At 43.1% G+C, this 17,082-nt stretch overlaps 2 long non-coding RNA genes across 2 annotated transcripts in view; both read left to right on the top strand.

Annotated features, from left to right (window-relative positions):
- LOC137653098 (uncharacterized) overlaps positions 1-2,034 on the top strand; it is a 3,142-nt gene extending 1,108 nt beyond the window's left edge. Inside the window, exons 2-3 of the long non-coding RNA XR_011046391.1 lie at positions 294-349; positions 1,901-2,034. This is a non-coding gene — a long non-coding RNA (uncharacterized lncRNA). The remainder of the gene's footprint in view (positions 1-293; positions 350-1,900) is intronic.
- Positions 2,035-4,111: 2,077 nt separating this feature from the next.
- Positions 4,112-17,082, top strand: LOC137653097 (uncharacterized). Its single transcript, XR_011046390.1, has 3 exons — positions 4,112-4,224; positions 16,445-16,645; positions 16,906-17,082. It is a non-coding gene; the product is annotated as an uncharacterized lncRNA (long non-coding RNA).

Raw genomic sequence — 17,082 nt, 5'->3', positions numbered from 1 at the left:
ATATATATTTATATATATATATATATAATGTGTGAGTGTATATATATATATATATATATATATACATACTCATATAGATAGGCCCTATATATATATATATATATATATATATTCATGAATATAAAACCCCAGACATGGATAAGGACATAGCTGAGGCCTTTGTTCTGCAGTGGACCAGAAACGGCTATATTTGTTGTTGCTTACGCTAATATAAACACACTCATTTATTTTTTTATATCATTACCTACAACCTGGAGTTCTTTAAATAATGTTCTTATTTCTTTGCACTTCAGGAGCAGATAGGCGTGAGCCATGGTGAGCAACACGTAATAATCGGTTTACAGAACAGGTAAATCACCAAGCAATTTGTTTATTCAGTTGTTGTTTGCGGATGATACTGTACTGGTTGCAGACACAGAAGAGAAGCTTGGCCGATTAGTAACAGAATTTGGAAGAGTTTGTGAGAGAAGGAAGTTGAGCGTTAATGTTGGTAAGAGTAAGGTTATGAGATGTACGAGAAGGGAAGGTGGTGCAAGGTTGAATGTCATGTTGAATGGAGAGTTACTTGAGGAGGTGAATCAGTTTAAGTACTTGGGGTCTGTTGTTGCAGCAAATGGTGGAGTGGAAGCAGATGTACGTCAGAGAGTGAATGAAGTATGCAAAGTGTTGGGGGCAGTTAAGGGAGTAGTAAAAAATAGAGGGTTGGGCATGAATGTAAAGAGAGTTCTATATGAGAAAGTGATGGTACCAACTGTGATGTATGGATCGGAGTTGTGGAGAATGAAAGTGATGGAGAGACAGAAATTGAATGTGTTTGAGATGAAGTGTCTAAGGAGTATGGCTGTTGTATCTCGAGTAGATAGGGTTAGGAACGAAGTGGTGAGAGTGAGAACGGGTGTAAGAAATGAGTTAGCAGCTAGAGTGGATATGAATGTGTTGAGGTGGTTTGGCCATGTTGAGAGAATGGAAAATGGCTGTCTGCTAAAGAAGGTGATGAATGCAAGAGTTGATGGGAGAAGTACAAGAGGAAGGCCAAGATTTGGGTGGATGGATGGAGTGAAGGAAGCTCTGGGTGATCGGAGGATAGATGTGAGAGAGGCAAGAGAGCATGCTAGAAATAGGAATGAATGGCGAGCGATTGTGACGCAGTTCCGGTAGGCCCTGCTGCTTCCTCCGGTGCCTTAGATGACCGCGGAGGTAGCAGCAGTAGGGGATTCAGCATTATGAAGCTTCATCTGTGGTGGATAATGTGGGAGGGTGGGCTGTGGCACCCTAGCAGTACCAGCCGAACTCGGTTGAGTCCCTTGTTAGGCTGGGAGGAACGTAGAGAGTAGAGGTCCCCTTTTATGTTTTGTTTCATTTGTTGAAGTCGGTTACCCCCCAAAATTGGGGGAAGTGCCTTTGTATATGTATGTATGTATGTATTATTGAAACACCTTGAAGGAAGAGCTTAGAACGAGAAAGCTCACGTAGAATATGAATTCTTGAATGACCGAAAGAAGTGTTATTATTATTATTATTATTATTATTATTATTATTATTATTATTATTATTGTTATTAACTAATCTACAACGCCTGGTTGGAAAAGTAGGTCACAAGCCCAAGGGCACTTTTCAACGGAGCCCAGCGAGGAAAGGAAATAAGGCAATAGCAAATAAACTTATATAAGTAATGATTAAGAAATATAAGATATTTTTAGAGCAGTGACAACGTATAGGGTGTGTTCATAATTATATGTATTTGTTTGTTTGTATATAGAAATCAGAGTGAGAAAAATACATTATATATATATATATATATATGTATATATATATATATATATATATATATATATATATATATATATATATATATATATCTAAGTATAAATGGAGCATTTTCTTTTGTCGATTTTAACAGAAATGGGTCCTTTTCTGGTTTAAACGGATACGCCCCTGATGCAGACATCATAGCTCTGGCATCCATGGTCTCAAGCAGATGGCTGAAGTTGACCGTTGGAAACAACAGCGCGTTTTCTTTGACGGAATCGTCCTTTGCGGGTGGAATTGCCATGTATGCCGCTTGCCAGTACAATGGGCCACTAGGTGCGTTAATTTTCGACTCTCGAAAGAAACAGGCTATATATTGAGGAAGGCTGTTTTAGAAAGTGGCACTTCTCTCGTTCTTCTGTAACTATTATTATCTCAAATTCTAACTTCTTTTATTAAGCATTCTATATATATATATATATATATATATATATATATATATATATATATATATATATATATATATATATATATATATATATATATATATATACATACAGTTTATACATACCGAGTTCACATGAATATCTAGTATGGCAAAGATTTTCCTGGTTGAAAGCTCACTCATGAATGGCAGAGACAAGTGACAGGCACAGGACATATAATCAGCGCCTATGCCTGTGTGAAGAATTTTCTTCACTACTCTTCTTCTTCACAGTTTTTACTTAGACTTTGTTATTGTTCGTGACGTCACGACAGGGAAAAATGTGAGTGATGATTCTTTCTTAAGCGAGTGTCTCAAGATTAATACTTTTGTGTTTATTTTGTATTTATCATTTTACCTTAAGTATTTAGGTTCTTTAAATCTCTTAAATAAAACTCAAGTCTACTAGTCCAGGAGGTATGGTTGTCCACACACGTAAGCCTGACTTGCTAAATTACATTTTAGTTTCATTTTTGTTTTGTATGGCAGATGTTTAGAGTTAGGATTATCTTTGTCCCCTGGAGTTGCAAGATTTCTCTTTGTATTCTAAATAAGTTTATTGCTTAAAACTCACAAGTCACAAGTATTTCAAGCCTGTCCTAAATGAGAGGTGGCACCTCAAAACCATTGGCCTACGCATCGAGATACGCTTTTTCGGGGGGAAGGAAGGAGGACACGGGTGACCTGAACCCGACCTCACAGCCTGTTCTCCATCAAAATAAAACCAGAAAGGGGTAGGAAATGGCTGCTGATGACTCATCAGGTAGAATTATAGGCTCCTGTGTTCATAAGGATGATTAGGTAATAGACACTACTAGAAACTATAGAGCTTGAGGGGGGCTTGAACACCCATATAATAGATTGCTAGTCAGGGACGCAGGGATGTTTCCAATAGGCTACTACAACTCTATTTTGATATAAAGAATATCTAATAATTGATTGCCTTCACTGTCTTTCGTTCTAGAATGCCAAAGTGATCCTCCGGCAGCTACTATCACAAGGACTTCAAATTGGGATGGTGTCAGTCGAGCCCTAGGAACCCAGGTTACTTACACGTGAGTTTTAATAAATCACGAAAGATGTTTGAATGAAGAATAGCGGAAGTACATAGGCACTTTAATAAAGTCATAGATATCTAATAAGTAAATATAACCATCATCATCATCATTTCCTGCTACGCCTATTGACGCAAAGGGCCTCGGATAGATTTCGACAGTCATATCTATCTTGAGCTTTTAAATCAACACTTCTCCACTCATCATCTCCTACTTCACGCTTCATAGACCTCAGCCATGTAGCCAGGGACTTCCAGCTCTTTTATTGCCTTCTGGAGCCCAATTGTACTCTCTTGGAGAGTACAAAGAGCATGACCAAACCATCTCCATCTACCCCTCATCATTTCTAGTCCTGTCCTACCATTTCACTCCCAATATTTTTCTAGGGGCTTTTTTCTCAAATCTACAAAATCTGTTGGAGATTGTTTCATTGTCATACCACGACTCGTGCCATACAGTATCACAGACCTCACTAAACTGATATATAGCCTGATTTTTATATATAATTTCAGTCGATTTTATTTCGAATTTTTACTTAACCTTGCCATCGTTTGATTTGCTTTTATCAGTCTTTCATTAAATTCCACTTCAAAAGATCCTGTATTATAGATCATAGTTCCTAAGTATTTAAATGATTCCACCTGATTAATTCTTTCTCCTTCCAATGATAGTTCATCTTCCATTGCATACTCCTTTCTCTTCATCTCTGTCTTTCTTCTGTTTATCTTGAGCCCAGTCGCTTGTGATATTTCAAGTGAATATATCAACAGATAATATGCATAGCGGCAGTGCTACCATATGATGATCAGTGAATTTAACCCTCCAGGTGTGTAAACGAAACTTACGTGGGAAGCTATCCCCTAGTGGAGCAGGTCTCAACGTGCCTTACCCAGCTTAAAGAGTGGACTCCTGTTTTTGCCTGCGAATCTCTTATTGGTAAGTATAAATATATATATATATATGTATATATATATATATATATATATATATATATATATATATATATATATATACACACACACACACAGTATATAATTCCCTTTTTGGGCTCAAGTCATGTCGTCCTGATGGAAGGTTCCTTCAGTAGCTTCCTAGGGTATATTTAACTACAGTGGATATTCCCAGAGAATTACAGTAAACTAAAGGTTATCACAGAATTCTAACTTCTGGTGCGAATACCCTAAAGGTTTCCCTCTAGGATATCGTATATCAACAGGGGATGCATGTATTAACACGCCACATAGCTATCTGCACCCCATATAGAGTTAACACTTCGATATGGAAAGGTGGCTGAGTAACTGAGGAGCCGTTCCAAAGTTACTCTCATCCGTGGCTACTTTTGGTACTCGAGATGTAAACAAACGGGCGCCATTGCTAAATGACGTCACGTCCGTCTTCATCCTTTCGCCTGTAGCTTCTACGCTAAGTCGGATTTTTCCCAAGTGACTCTTTTATCTGCTTACATCGCCGTAATGTCGCAGCCTTCAGCCTCGCCTTCTTCTGGAAAGTTGAGTACCAGGTCCTAGTATTGTTTAAATAAGCTCTGGCCGTAAAGTAACTTCTAATTTTCTTAAAATATCGTGTTTTGTGGCGGAGCTGTGCCGATACCGGACGCGCCATGACGGCGTCGTTGTTCACGTTGCATGCCTTATTTAGTTAGCCAGAACAGCCTTCTCCGGTCCTTTAACTAATTAATATTATTAGTTATTTAGTCTTCATAGCTAGGAAATCATTATATCGTGTTTTAGCGCTCATTAGACTACGGTCGCTGTTCGACCCCATACTAGATCGCTAGCTTAGCCCCTAGGCTTGACAGCCTAGTGCTCTTTTTCATGCATGATATATATTAGTGTTCCTAAGTTAAGTTATGAAGATTTTGGCATTATTAAACATACTAGTTACTGTGATGTAAGTGTTTTCGCCTTCGGGGACCATACAAGGGACTGAGTTGGTTGTGTACCAACCCCCTCCTAACCTAATGTAGGAACCCTTGTATGCTCCCTATTCCCCTTGCCTGCGGGTAATTCCCTCTGGGTAAATGTCCTAGATCTAGAATTTGTGAATGAGGTGAATTATGTTAAAGAAATAATAGTGTATAACACGGGAATTTCAGACCACAATGTCATAGAATTGAAAGTTCATTCCAAAGCAAGTGATCACAGAATCAATAAAAGCACAAAACTTTGGGAAGGATATGGAAAATATAATTTTTACAGTAAGAATATAAAATGGTCAGAAATAAATGAAGAACTGAATAAAGAATGGAAAAATGTATTTGTAAGTGATAATATACAGGTAAATACGGACATACTGTACAAAATACTGGAGAAAATTGTTGAAAAATATGTACCGAAAAAAAACAATAAACAAAAGACGTGCATACCAAGAGACAGAAGGATCTTATTTTAGAAAATTAGAAATTGGAAGAAAAATCTTGCAAAAGAAAAAAATGTATGGAAAATGAGGGAAATAAAATGTAAGATAGAAAATGCAGAACAAAAGATTATACAGTCGAAAGAAAATGAAAAAAGGGACTTAGAAGAAAGGACACTTCAAAATATAAAAAGAAACCCCAAAGTACTTTACTCCTATGCAAAAAAGATGAATAAAGGGAGAATAGAAATAGGCCCTCTAAGAATTGAAGGACGGCTAACGAATGAAAAAAAAGGAAATATGCAACATATTAGCAGAAAAATATAAGAGTGAGTTCACGCCAAGAATTGCGAATGAGAATAATGAAACAGAAATGAGAGAAGAAAATGTTGAATATCTAACGGATATAGATATTAATGAAGCAGATATTGTCATGGCTATAAACGAAATTAAAAATGGCTCGGCAGCCGGACCAGATGGAGTTCCAGCGATTTTGTTAAAAAAAACTGCAAACACTATCGCGAAGCCGCTTGCAATACTGCTAAGACAGAGTGTAGATATGAGCGAGATATATGTTAAACATAAATTAGCCTATATAACCCCTATCTTCAAAAGTGGATCAAGACTAGAGGCAAGCAATTATAGACCTGTTAGCCTAACATCACATATTATGAAAGTGTATGAGAGGGTAATAAAAAAGAAAATAATGAACCATTTGGTCAAAAATAATTTGTTTAATATGGGTCAACACGGTTTCGTGCCTGGAAAAAGTACACAGACCCAACTGATAGCACACTATGAAAACATATACAAAAATATGATAAATGAAAAAGACACAGATGTGATCTATCTAGATTTTGCAAAAGCCTTTGACAAGGTAGACCATAACATATTGGAGAAAAAAATAAGAAAGCATAATATTGTGGGAAAGATAGGAAAATGGGTAAAAGAATTCCTGCAAAACAGAAAACAGATAGTGGTTGCAAATGACGAGAAATCAGATGAAGCCCAGGTAATATCGGGTGTGCCACAAGGTACGGTACTAGCTGCACTGCTGTTTGTTATTATGATCTCAGACATAGACTGTGATGTTGAAAACTCCGTAGTGAGAAGTTTCGCCGATGACACAAGAATAAGTAGAGAAATTACTTGTGATGAAGATAGGAACTCACTACAAAGAGATCTAAACAAAATATATGAATGGGCGGAGATAAATAGGATGGTATTTAACTCCGATAAATTCGAATCAATAAATTATGGAAACAGAGAAGGAATGGTGTATGCATGCATACAAGGGACCTAATAATGAGACAATCACAAACAAGGAAGCAATTAAAGACCTTGGTGTAATTTTAAATAGGAATATGTTATGCAACGACCAAATAGCAACACTGTTGGCTAAATGTAAAGCAAAAATGGGAATGTTATTCAGACACTTTAAAACAAGAAAAGCTGAACACATGATTATGCTTTACAAAACTTATGTACGTAGTACACTCGAGTACTGCAATGTGATATGGTACCCACACTACCAAAAGGATATTGCGCAAATAGAGAGTGTACAAAGGTCCTATACTGCTAGAATAGAAGAAGTTAAGGACCTCGACTACTGGGAAAGACTGCAATTTTTAAAACTATACAGTCTAGAAAGGAGAAGAGAACGCTACATGATAATACAAGCATGGAAGCAAATAGAAGGAATTACTGAAAACATCATGGAGCTTAAAATATCAGAAAGAGCAAGCCGAGGTAGATTAATAGTGCCAAAAAATATTCCAGGTAAACTGAGAAAGGTGCACAGGACATTAATCCACTACTCACCAGCATCGATAATGCAGCGACTATTTAATGTGCTGCCAGCTCATCTAAGAAACATATCAGGAGTGAGCGTAGATGTGTTTAAGAATAAGCTCGATAAATACCTAAGATGCATCCCAGACCATCCAAGACTGGAAGATGCAAAATACACCGGAAGATGCATTAGCAACTCTCTGGTGGATATACTAGGTGCCTCACACTGAGGGACCTGGGGGAACCCAAACAAAAATTAAGGTAAGGGAGATCTTGTCTACACCCAGAGTATATATCGCTTCTCTGCCTACCCTAAGGGAATGAACCCCCCTTAGGGTCGCGCCTGAGACATTAGGAAGGGCTCTGCCCTTCCCCATTTGCACTTGGTTGGGTTACCCTTCCTCCCTGCAACTAGCGATGTGTCTTTCAGACTTTCCTAGCCTAGGAGTTGATCCTCCTACTCTAGGTTAAGCTCTGGGGGCAGACTCTGTCTTATTATAGATTGGGACAGTACATTAGTACTGTACTTGATCTGGGCAACCTATCCTAGGTTAGGGAGCGTTCTCCCTTGCCTTGGTGGCCGCTCTCATACAGAGTCTACCCATTTAGAAAGACCCCTACTTCTCCCTCCCCACTCTATCCCTTTGGTGTAGGCCTGCCTACACACCCCTGTCCTCGGTCCTACAACTCCTCCCTTGGGTGGAGTGGTAGGGCTAGCCTTGTTCTCCTGCTGAGCTGGCCGCTCTGGTACACATACCCTTCATAGCGTTCTATAAGGGTGGTTGCCGGCGGCGGTCCTGCCGGCGGGGGATTCCCCTTCTTTGAGTGCTCTCTATCCCTCCCTTGGGTTACCTCAGGCTCCCGGCCGTCTGCCGGCCCACTGCCGCCGGATGTTAGGAGTATCTACTCCTATCATGAGTGCACTCTCTCCGGGGGGATGCCGGAGGGGTATAGGATATTACCCCCCCATCCCTCCTTACCTTTTGCTCTCTCTATCTTGGTGCCGGTCCCTTGCCGTCTCTACTGCCGGCGATAACCGCCACTACCTCAGGTGACCTTTATTCATAAGATACCTTCCCCCTCTAAGACGTCAGCCTACCGAGTGCCGGAGGCTGCCGCCTTCCGTCGACATACCGCCGACGTCCCACCCCTTATATTTACCTAGCGACAGCCGGCCGACTTTCGGAGTCTGCCGCCCACATGCCGGCATTGATCGCCGGCAGTCTAGGTATCCACCCTTATATATATATCTTATGAATTGAACTAAGGTTCACCATGCCGTCAGCCTCCGGCTGCCGGAGCCTGCCGCCTCTGCCGGCGATCCGCCGCCTCTGCCGGTGATCCGCCGCTGTGCCGGCGATCCGCCGCTGTGCCGGCGCTGTGCCGGCGATCCGCCGCTGTGGTATTGTCCATCTCGGTTGCTCTGTGTGTCTTCCTTGATGTTTTCCACCCTGCAGGACCGGCCTTCGGCGTGCCGTTGGTCTGCTGGAGCCCCCTCATGAGACGCTAAGGGACATGTACCCCTTCCCTGGCTGTCGGCAACATGCCGGCAGTCAATATGATGCAGCCAGATAGCCTGGCCACCTCCATATAGGTATTGTTATACCAACTAAAATAGTGGCTATGCGGTTTGATTGCACATTACAACATTTCCAGCATATTCTGTGTATCTCAGTGCAGTTGATTGCCGGAACCTACATTTACTAAGGGGTTTATCCTATTTTCCCCTCTCCCCCAAGGCTCTGAGTGGTCTCAGATCCTTGTACACTCTGCGGACAATTCCTTTTAAAAAGCCTAGCTTGGCTCATCCATACGGATTTCCCTCATTTGAGACCCTCGGGTCCAAAGGAATTGTCTACGGATAAGGTTACGGTAACCGGCTGGGCGGGATTCACAAATATGTGTCTATCTAATTCCTTTCCCGCTCATCAATCTTGAACATTAATATGCTATTATAGATTAAGATATTCTTAATTCTAGAGTAATGTAAGTCATTCTTATGCCTTCCATGTACTCATGATCTCTTTCTTTTACAGGAGGAGTATATGAAGTGCGAAAGCAACTTCTGTGGAGTGAAGCGCCCGGACTTCTACGGACACAAGGCGTGCCGGACCCACGCCCCCTACGCCGCCAAGAAAGGCGACCTTAAATTTTAGGACCCGCAGAACTGTTCAGTCTGCAAGAGTCTTCTTGACGAGGCGTTCAACGATCCTCCTACCACTGAGGTAAGGGACATCGCTAGAGAGAAGCTACGCAAATGTGTGCGTGGCTTCCAAAAGAACGTCACTGGACCGTATCTTCCCAATGAAGACTTGAGGGCTTTGCTTTTTCCAAAAGCATCCAAGGACTCGGTGGTCCCTCGAGAACAAATTCCCACCGTCCAAATTGTGGTCGAACCCGACATCGTCATGGCACAGTCCATGCGTGAGTGCCATCTTGATTCCGACAACGTGGAACGTATGTCGGAGGTGTCTGAAGAGACGGAGAAGAACCTCATGGGCGAGGAGCTCGACTATGAGGAAGATCAGGTGGAATACTCTGACTCGGAGAACGAGGTCGCTCCAGCTCCCCCAGCAACTCCAGCACCGTCCGAGGAACCTGTTCCTTTGACTTCTGCCACCCCGGACCCTCTTCCATCGGCCACTCAAGAGGTCTTCAGAATGCTTGAAGCCCTCATGGACAAGAAGCTGCGCGAGACCCAGGAACAATTCCGGACGACTCTTGTCGGCTTCAAACAACCGAAGAAGATTTCGGTTAAGGACCTCCCCACCTGCTCGGAAGCTAACCCTTGGAGATACGCCGAGCATATGCGAATCACTACTGGCAAGATCTACATTAGTGAAAGGGTTGGCTCTATTCTGTTGGAAGAAGTGGAGTTCTTCCCGAACTTTGAGGCTTATCCGGACTGTTACGTCCGGCTCAGGTCCGAACCAGCCTCAAAAGAAGAGACCGAACCAAAGGAAGTGATAGTGTTCGATCTCGCGAAGGCCTAAGCTATGCTAGCTCAGGCAGTGAAGAGCCGGGGTTTCACAAACTCCAAGATGCCAGCGCTGAGCAAGAAGCATCCAACCTTCGTTGCTCCAGCTACTGCGACCTTCCCCTTCATTGAAAAGGCCTTCCAAGCGGTCATGAAGGCTGTGGAGGAAGGGAAGCCTTGCCCTGCACTAGAGGAGTGCAGACCCTTCTCCCTTACTCTTCCCCCCGATGATAGGTACTGGAAAGACGTCCAGTTGACCTTCACGGTAGGAAAGCTAGAACCTGATGTGGCCGGTCGTCAATTCAACGAGGACCTCCCACGGCTGAATGATCATCTCCTTCGTAGGGAACAGGATACGAAGGAGAGACTCGCTGCTTCACTGTCCCATCAGGTACAGCTAGAACTCATGGCCGGGGACACCAGAGTCCCGGACTTTTACATGGTCCTTGCTAAGTCGCAGGTGGCGACCGTGACCAAGGACCTATACAGTTTCGCTAGGGCTCATAGAGCCTGTAGGGAATTCGTATTCGCCAGTGCAACGGTGAAACATGAACCCCGGAGACTGATTTCCTCCAATATCTGGGGCAAACATCTCTTCCCGTCTACCTTGGTGAAAGAGATAGTGGACAGAGCTGCTACGGAGAACAGGAACCTTCTCCATAAGTGAGGCATGTCCCGAAAGAGGAAGTCCTCTCAGGACAATGGCCCTCAGCCTAAGAGGAAATCCTCAAAACCCAGACCCCAGCAACGTCAACCAAGACGACAGTTTCCGGGTCCCGCTACTCCCCAAGTGGCTACGCAGCCACAACAGACCTTTCAATTGGTCCCCCCGCCGGTGGTGTCGCAGTTACCGGTCTTCACCCCTGCCTATGAGCAACACTCGACTACCTTTCGTCCCCAAGGTAGGGGCTCAGGCAGAGGCTCCGGCAGAGATTCTTCTCGCCGTCCCTCCAGAGGCAGAGGAGGAAGGGGAGCTAGCGGCCGAGGTGGCAAACCCTCGGGACACCAGAAGCAATGAAGTGCTTCCGGTGGGAGGAAGACTCCGCCAATTCCAGGATCGTTGGACCTTCGATCCTTGGGCACACAGCATCGTCAAGAAAGGACTGGGCTGGAGCTGGATTCAACCACCCCCATCCTTCCAGAAATTCTTCCAACAGTCAACCCCCCTCCTGGAAGAATATGTCCTGGAACTCTTGAACAAGAAGGTGATCAGGAGGGTAAAGTCAACCAGGTTCCAAGGGAGACTCTTTCGTGTTCCCAAGAAAGACTCAGACAAACTCAGAGTCATTCTAGACTTGTCCCCCCTCAACAAGTTCATTGCGAACAACAAATTCAAGATGCTGACTCTGCAACAAATAAGGACCCTTCTGCCTCACAGGGCCTACACGGTCTCCATAGACCTGGCGGATGCCTACTGGCACATTCCAATGAATCACTACGCTTCCTCCTACCTAGGATTTCGACTCCAAAGGAAAAGTTACGCCTTCAGGGCCATGCCCTTCGGGCTCAACGTGGCTCCACGGATCTTCACCAAGCTGGCAGACGCAATCGTCCAACAGCTACGTCTTCAGGGTGTCCAAGTGATGGCCTACCTAGACGACTGGCTAGTCTGGTCGACTTCGCCCGAAGATTGTCTGAGAGCCTGCAACAAAGTCACTCAGTTCCTAGAGCATCTGGCTTCAAGATAAACGCAGAAAAATCTCGCCTCTCTCCAGCCCAGAAGTTCCAATGGTTGGGAATCCATTGGGACCTTCAATCACACCGCCTTTCCATTCCACAGAAGAAAAGGAAGGAAATAGCAGAGTCTGTCAGAAGGCTTCTAAAATCCAAACGGATCTCAAGACGAGAACAGGAACAAGTTCTCGGCTCTCTACAGTTCGCCTCTGTGACAAACCCAGTGCTTCGAGCACAGCTAAAGGATGCCGCGGGAGTCTGGAGACGATTCGCATCCATCGCTCGAAGAGACCTCAAGAGACGGCTTCCGAACAGACTTCGCTTACTTTTAAAGCCGTGGTCAGAAGCAAAGGCCCTGAAAAGGTACATCCCTCTTCAACACCCGCCTCCATCGATTAACATCCACACGGACGCTTCACTGGAGGGTTGGGGAGGTCACTCCCACCAACAGCAGGTTCAAGGAACATGGTCTCCCCTATTCAAGACGTTTCACATCAACATCTTGGAGGCCATGGCGGTTCTTCTCACCCTGAAGAAACTCTCCCCGCCTCCCTCGATCCACATCCGTCTGACTCTGGACAGCTCGGTGATAGTCAGATGTCTCAATCGTCAGGGCTCGAGATCGCCCCAAATAAATCAGGTGCTTCTCCCGATCTTTCGTTTGGCAGAAAGGAAGAAATGGCACCTGTCTGCAGTTCACCTACAAGGATTCCGCAATGTGACGGCGGACGCTCTATCGAGGACAAGCCCAATAGAGTCGGAATGGTCTCTAGACGCAAGATCATTCTCCTTCATCTCTCACCAAGTCCCGGAACTTCAGATCGATCTCTTCGCGACGAGCCACAACAATCAACTTCCTCGATATGTGGCCCTGTACGAGGACCCCAAGGCAGAAGCAGTGGATGCCATGTCCCTGGATTGGAACAGATGGTCCAGGATATACCTGTTCCCTCCTCCCAACCTTCTGCTGAAAGTCCTATCCAAACTGAGAACCTTCAAAGGGACAGTGGCCCTAGTGGCTCCTAAGTGGCCCCGGAGCAATTGGTATCCCCTGATCCTGGAGCTGCAGCCCACGCTGATCCCCCTACTGGGCCCAGATCTCTCTCAACAAGTACAGAAGTCGACTGTCTTCGCTTCATCACTGAAAGTCAGGGACCTTCATCTCATGATTTTCTCTCCTTAGCCGCAAAGAAAAGGTTTGGGATCTCGAAGAAAAGCTTAGACTTCCTCGAGGAGTACAAGACTGAGTCTACCAGACGGCAGTACGAATCTTCCTGGAAAAAGTGGGTCTCCTTCGTCAGGGCAAAAAATCCTACGGAAATCACCATTGATTTTTGCATGTCCTTCATTCACCTTCATGGACAAGGTTTAGCGGCCAACACGATTTCCACTTGTAAATCGGCCTTGACTAGACCACTCCTATACGCCTTCCAGATTGATCTGTCCAGCGATATCTTCAGTAAACTGCCAAAGGCATGCGCTAGACTACGCCCAGCACCCCCACCAAAACCTATCTCCTGGTCCCTGGACAAGGTGCTCCATTTTGCTTCTAGCCTGGACAACGATTCGTGCCCTCTGAAAGACCTGACTCAAAAAGTTATCTTCCTTTTTGCTCTCGCCTCGGGAGCCCGAGTCAGTGAAATAGTGGCATTATCAAGAGAGAGGGTCATATCCTGTTCGCCGAGACAGGAGATCTTACCCTCTTCCCCGATCCGACGTTTCTCGCCAAGAATGAACTACCCACCAAGAGATGGGGCCCTTGGAGAATCTGCCCCCTGAAGGAAGATGTCTCTCTATGCCCAGTGGAGAGTCTTAAGGTCTATCTTCGAAGAACTTCAGACTTCGGTGGAGGACAACTCTTCAAAGGAGAAACATCAGGTAGCGACCTGCCCTGTCACTGAAACAACTAAGAGCGAAAATCACCTACTTCATTCGCAGAGCGGTTCCTGACAGTACACCCGCAGGTCACGATCCTAGAAAAGTCGCTTCTTCTCTGAACTTCTTCCAGAGTATGGATTTCGAAAGCCTCAAGAGCTTTACAGGCTGGAAATCATCGCGCATTTTCTTCAAGCACTACGCAAAACAAGTGCACGAAGTGAAGCATTTCGTGGTAGCTGCAGGTAGTTTTATGAAACCTGCTGCTTAAATCTGCATGGAACAGTGAGTTACTTGGGACTCTAGCTCTACGGGTGCCTGTGTTGACCCTATTGTGATACATAGTGATTTAATGGACACTTAGTGTTTCTAATAGACTGTTCTTTATCAAGGTGAAATGTCATAGACTTTACATGAGTGCCACATGCCCTAGGGCATGGAGTGTTTTCTTTGAATTTTAAAAGACTGGCATTCCTCTGGGAACTTGTGTTTCTAAAAAGCAAACTTTTCTTTTCAGGATCAAGATTACCGTCTTTCATTTCTATGTACATTATTTTTTATTATTGTAAATAAATTCTATAATCATTATTGTAATTACTTCCATAATGATCTGCAATCCTAAAAATAAAATGTCTATTTTATTTCCATGTGTGTCTCCTTTCGCTCCTATTCCTTATCAAGAAATATACAATTGTTATAGTTTCATTTACCGCTTGATCAAAAAGAATAATATAAGTAATTATGTTATATACTCACTTATGCCTTAATAATATTCATACTCGAATATTAACCTTTGTCCTGTCTCCGAGACCAGCATGATCTCTCCTCCAGGTGAGTAGTAATTATGTTATATACTTACTTATGCTTGATAATATTCCTTTTCGAATATTAACCTTTGTCTTGTCTCCGAGTCCAGCAGGATCTCTCCACCGGGTGAGTAGTTCTTCAATGATCGCTTCGAGATGTTCCTATTGTCCACCAGGACTTCCCTGCCAGGGGGGCAGGAAGCCAGTTCATCATAGAATCTCTGGTAAGGACATGTTCTATAATACTGTTCGAAGCCCTTGGCACTTGGATTAAAGGGGAAAAAATCCACGATACATTAATTCTCTGGTACACTTCCATCAGGACGACATGGCTTGAGCCCAAAAAACGGATTTTGAGCGAAGCGAAAAATCTATTTTTGGGTGAGATAGCCATGACGTCCTGATGGACCCTCCCGTCTATTCTAGTTCAGCCTTTCAGCCCCCTCCCTGACCTACTGTATCGCGGAGATTGGTAGAAGCTGAGCTCAGGATGAGGACGGACGTGACGTCATTTAGCAATGGCGCCCGTTTGTTTACGTCTCGAGTACCAAAAGTATCCACGGATGAGAGTAACTTTGGAACGGCTCCTTAGTTACTCAGCCACCTTTCCATATCGAAGTGTTAACTCTATATGGGGTGCAGATAGCTATGGCGTGTTGATACATGCGTCCCCTGTTGATATACGATATCCTAGAGGGAAACCTTTAGGGTACTCGCACCAGAAGTTAGAATTCTTTGATAACCTTTAGTTTAATTCTCTCGGAATATCTAATGTAGTTAAATATACCCTAGGAAGCTACTGAAGGAACCTTCCATCAGGACGACATGGCTATCTCACCCAAAAATAGATTTTTCGCTTCGCTCAAAATCCGTTTTTTTAGTTGGGATAATCTAACTTGGTGAAAAGATTTGTGAATGGCCATGATTGTCAGCAAAGCTGTATTAGTCAGGGCCACCGATACAAAGTTGATTTGCTGTGAGCAATCAGATAAAAATCTTCCACCATCACTAATCTGTAGTGGCCAGCGTGCTAATGAAAATGGCCAAACACCAGACATGAATAAGAATATGTCTGAGACCTTTATCCTGCAGTGGACTAAAAATGGCTGCATTATGTTGTTATTGTATATATATATATATATATATATATATATATATATATGTTAAGGTAGATATATATAAAAGTAAAACCGTTGGTAGATATTTTGCCTTTTTATCATGACATTTCTTTCCCTCAGTATTTAGTGTTAACAGCTAATCTATCTTAATCTCCGAAGGCATGAAGCTATTTAGTTATTTAATCACGTAGCTAGTTTTACCTTCTAAATTTAGCCTTTACAGAGTTTACTGATGATGTTAGTATTTTTTCCAAATCAGGAACTCGTTTTTATAATTAACAAGATATTGTTGGGTGTGGAAGGTGAAGAAAAGAAGTTACTGCCACATTCAACCTCTATAGGCTCAAGTAAAATGAGAATTTACGGATTCAATTATTTTTTATAGAACTGTTAGAACCAGAAATCTTAACCCCAAATCATCCCAGAATTGAATAAAACGAAGGGAAATAAAAGCATCGGTCTAATTCAAAAGCAGATCATTGAAGAGAGAATGATACAGCCAAAGAAAAAGAATGTGTAAAAGGAAATGTTTTCTTCCGTAGTATGCACGTCGTTACCTTTGGCACCACCCAATGTTACAATGATGTGGAATAATACGTCGCAAATGCTGAACGGCACTGTCCAGTATGACTGCCTGCCCTGGATGAAGACTGTTGACAATCAAACTACGCAGATAGTGGAATGCCTTGAGGAGTCTCCTGATGTTTACGCGTTCCATCCTGGCTTCGTCTTGCCATGCAACGGTAGTATCTTTCTCTCTCTTTTTCTCTCAAAAACAAAGAAACATAGCTATGTTTGTTAATAATGAATTAGAATATAGACAGCTACTTCTTATCCTTTTGTATTATATAATCACTAATGTTGATAATTATCTTTGGAATTGGTAATTTTACTGTGTGTATATATATATATATATATATATATATATATATATATATATATATATATATATATATATATATTTGGTATTGTAAGTGAACAAGAAATCTCACTCTCCCAAAAGCTTGTGCAGAGGCAGTCAACATATCTTTCGTAACAACGAATTGGCACTCATCAGACATCTGGCAGATAGGTGAGCTAGTAGAGGCCTACTGTTCAGAGGGCTATCGAGTTGCTCTGGGTGACTCGAACTTTACAGTGGAGTGTACGGACGAAGGGTGGAATCCTTCACAGTCATGCT

The sequence above is a fragment of the Palaemon carinicauda genome, chromosome 14, assembly GCF_036898095.1.
Source record: "Palaemon carinicauda isolate YSFRI2023 chromosome 14, ASM3689809v2, whole genome shotgun sequence".
Classification (NCBI taxonomy): Eukaryota; Metazoa; Arthropoda; class Malacostraca; order Decapoda; family Palaemonidae; genus Palaemon; species Palaemon carinicauda.
This window is presented reverse-complemented; position numbering and strand designations above follow the sequence as displayed.